The sequence below is a fragment of the Podarcis gaigeae genome, assembly GCF_964106915.1.
Source record: "Podarcis gaigeae genome assembly, chromosome: 13".
NCBI classification, from domain to species: Eukaryota; Metazoa; Chordata; class Lepidosauria; order Squamata; family Lacertidae; genus Podarcis; species Podarcis gaigeae.
This window is the reverse complement of record NC_139689.1, coordinates 12943920-12948197: the sequence shown is the minus strand read 5'-3', so window position 1 is coordinate 12948197 and position 4278 is coordinate 12943920.

Below are 4278 nucleotides of genomic sequence, written 5' to 3'. Positions count from 1 at the left end.
TTTGAGGTTCCTGAGATTTTTCTGTAGCAAGTTCAGGGTCTGCCTTTTTCTCAGTGTCTCTGTACTTAGATCTTGCAGTAAGATCATGTTGTTGTTGTTGTTATACACAGACCCCACTTTCACAGTGACAGCTTTCATAAATTTGCCATTAATGAGAAATCTGTCAAAGCAAATAATAATATCATGGGAAAATACTGCATTTTTATTTGTTTTGTCGGGAGCTAGATGGCAATGAACAATTTCTATGTCTGACTATTATGAGGACTTCTGGCATTTTTGTTGTCCATCATGTTAGTAAGAAATTTATTATATCTGCAGGGTCTCAGAATTTTAAATTCAAAGTCATCTCTTATTTTTTTTGGTCATCTAATAGGTCAGTTAATAGTTTCTGACATTGTAGAAGAATTGTATGTTTTTTTCACACTCAGTTCTGTAGCTGCATTTGGAATGATTCCCAACTTTTGTGTTTTCTGGGTTAATTGTTCTAGATGAATTTTAATAGCAATAAAGGCTTTTCCTTACTCGGTAAATAAGAAGTGTAGATTTTGTACTTTGTCATTAACTGCTTCCATCATCACTGTTGCAGAAGTGATCTCTCTTCTTTGGCGACCATTTTATGCACATTGTTCACAATCTATTTCTCTGCATAAGATTATAGCAAATTTTACAGGAAGAGGAGACTCATATTTTTGATGTTTGATGTATTTGTTGGCAAGAACAAACAAATCCTTAGAAAGAGTCAAAGTTTTGTTTCATTTGATGAAATCAGTTATAAAGACAGGAGTCAGAGCTACTTAGCCAAAGGTTGGTAGTACTAGATTTAAATTAAGCAGGTGATCAAAGGAGAAGGAATTCTTTTCCTATCAGACAGCTTGTTGAACATTAATATATGCCATTCAAGAACTCAAAATACAGCAGAGAAATTAAATGAAGCCAAAATTAATGCCTTAAAGGGAGCATAGGGACAGATTGTGTCATCTGATTAGGGACATGGCAGACTTTCCCCTTTTATTACAAAAGCTGCTTAAATTTGCAAGTTGGAAAGAAAGTGCACTGTACAGAACTTACTGCCGCCACACCCCTTCCACTCACCTTTCCAAAACACCACAGAATCGCTGAGCACACTTGCACTACCCTGCTGGCCACTACTGGCAGCATCATATGTCTTCCCTAGAGAAATTATATGCGATTGGTCCCCTCCCCCACTTAACTTTTTAAAATTTCCATTAGATCATATATTGCTCTGCTGCGGCTCTAGATAAGAAAACCCAAGCGACTTTCTATTACCATGTGCTCCCAGATTTGAAGCTTCAATATAAAGCAATTCTCTGGATACTGCTATATTTCAAGTGGACATGGATTGGGATTATTTCTGGGCAAGATGATAATGGAGAGAAGTTTGAACATAATATTATTCCCATGTTTGCCCAGAGAGGTATCTGCTTTGATTTCATAGTGAGAATTCCCAAAATGTCTTTTACAAATGATTTTGATGACGTGATGGGAGAGGTATTTGAAATGAATGAAATTATTATGGGGAGCACTGTCAATGCATTGGTCATTCATGGTGAGATCGAGACCATGATCATCCTGAGGATATTTTCCAGGGCTTCAGCATATGACCTTATATCAACAAAGAGAACTGGTAAAGTGTGGATTTTGACAGGCGAGATAGATTTCATTTCCATTCCTCTTCAAAGAGATTGGGACATAGACTTCCTCCATGGTGCTATATCCTTTGCCATTCACTCCAGTGAGGTTGTAGGATTCCATAAATTTCTTCAGGTGAGAAACCCGACCTCAGAGAAAGCAGATGGCTTTGTTAGAGTCTTCTGGGAACAGGTCTTTGGGTGTTTCTTCCCCAAGTCCATGGATGAAGTCCAACAGGATGAAGACCTCTGCAGTGGAGAGGAGAAGCTGGAGACTCTTCCTGCCTCTGTTTTTGAAATGAGCATGACTGGAAACAGCTACACTGTCTTCACAGCTGCCCATGTGGTCGCACATGCTTTGCACGCCATGCATTCAACTAGACGCAAAGGCAGAATGATAGTGGATGAAGGAGTAAAACTTTCAAATCAAGAGTTGTGGAAGGTAATATCTTGAATATAGCTTTGGGACACCCTGAAGTAGAGTTTTCTTGCAATAGCCTTCTCCCACATCCCCCCGCCCCCCCAATGCCTGGTATTCAGAGGCATGAGGTCTCTGTTTCTGGGGAATGAATATTACTGCCTTGAATACTAGATTTTTTAATGTCTCCATGAAGTTGTCCATGCCCCAGGGCTCAGCAGATAGAAATGAGTAGAAAAAGAACTCTGTGGAAGTTCCAAAAAGACGTGATGATGAGCAGGAAGTATTTTATTTTATTTTTTGATGTCCCTGCCTTCCACCAGGAGTGGAATGATACAGCTGTGGATGCAGTGGCGGCTATTCTTCCCTGTCTTATTCAGCTGCTGGCCTGCCAGGGTTAAGATTGCTTTACTAATTACTAGCTCAATGTGGCAAATGCACATCTTCCACTCTCTATATCCATGATTACCAGGCATAAAGCTTTGCAAGGGTTCTGTAACCAAGTTCACCAACAATCACCAACCTTTTAACATATCATTAAGAATTGCCTTTGTTTAATTTTATTTATCCCCATCCCTTTTTCTTTAGCTCAACCACTTTGTTAAGATGATTGTATTTAATAATAGTGGTGGGGAAAAGGTTCCCTTCAATGGAAAAGGAAAGCTAGAGACCGGATTTGATATTATAAACTGGCTCACATGTTGTATTTTTTTTTCCAAAAAGTAACATTATGTGATGGGTTAAAGTGGCATAAGAGTGCTTTACAAATATGGTGTGAATGTAAGGAGAGTGAACATATTACAAGTGTCTGCAGAACATTACATGTGTCTGCAGCTACATCTTTGGTGATCAAGTGTCAGGGACTGGGCAGAAGAGGAATGGTGGAGACCCTCTTCCCAGCCTGACCTTTCCAGAGAAGAAGACAGTTCAGAATTGCAACAGGGGTTTGAGGGAGATCATAGCTCAGAGGCAGACAAGGGGGAAAGCTGGGAAATAAGGGGAGAGGAGGAAGAAGAAGCACTAGAGTGGGGACAGCTAGCAGACACAGTGTCTTTAGAAAGCATTCCAGAACCCTCCTCTCCCAGAACCTGGTGGGCATTGAAAGTAGGAGAGCAGGGAGCTCAGAGACAGAGGCCACATGTCAGTACCCGTAATGAGGACACATAATGGGAGAAAGGGAGGGGGTGGAGACTCGGAGCAACCCCATTATTCTGAGAGACCACGTTCCCAAGCCTCTCTGTGTGAATATTGAATAAAAGCAGATGGTAAGGACTTTCTCTTTTTCTGCCCATTCCTGGAAACCTGCCATGGGGGTTGGTTCCTCTGCTACCTGACATCAAGGTGTTATATGGTTCTCACACTATCCAAACTACACCATAAGACATTGACTTTCTGTATAGGTTTTGAAGTATTTCATGTTTGAAAACAGGCTCAATATGAGTATGTATACATATAGAACCAGTATGGCACTAGATGGCGCTGTGGAGTTCCATTTTTGCCAACGCGATTTCTCACACAAAGTGTACTACGTATTTTCCAGAAATGCTTCTTTGATGTGTCTAGATGCAGCCTATGTCACGATAATCCAGTCATTACTGCTCAGTCTATTGTACAACCCAGGGTTGCTGTGAGAATAAAATGGGAAGAAGGAGAATGATGTAAGCCACCTTGAGCTCCTTACAGGAAAGGAGGAATAGAAATGAAATAATGCAAACATGATAAATATGCAATGTACCAAATGCTGAAAACTTTTGGTATTCTATTTCTATGCTTACGAGTATGTTTTTAAATTCTTTCTTAAATTATGTTTGAATTGTCATAAATATTCTTCAGAGTATATAGACATTTCAGCTTCCACAAAAAGCAATATGGAAAAGAACTTTCTTAAAAAGTCTGGTTTATGCAAGGCTTATGATTTCCACATTCATTGGGTGATATATATCTTAGTCCTGCTCAGAGTGGAACCACAAAAATATATGGACCTAAGTAAGTCATATTGTTAGGCAAGCACTCCCCTGAATTGAATTTGTGAATTTATGGTTTTAACTGTTTTAAAACTGTTTCAATTATCATACTTTCATTAAGAATGTTCTAGTGTTGCTCTGTAGCATTATTATGAATTGATTTTAAACCACTTGGAAGACATTTTGGCATTTAAGTGGTATATAATTACAAGTAAATAAATTGGCAACTTTTAAGGCAAATGCAGAC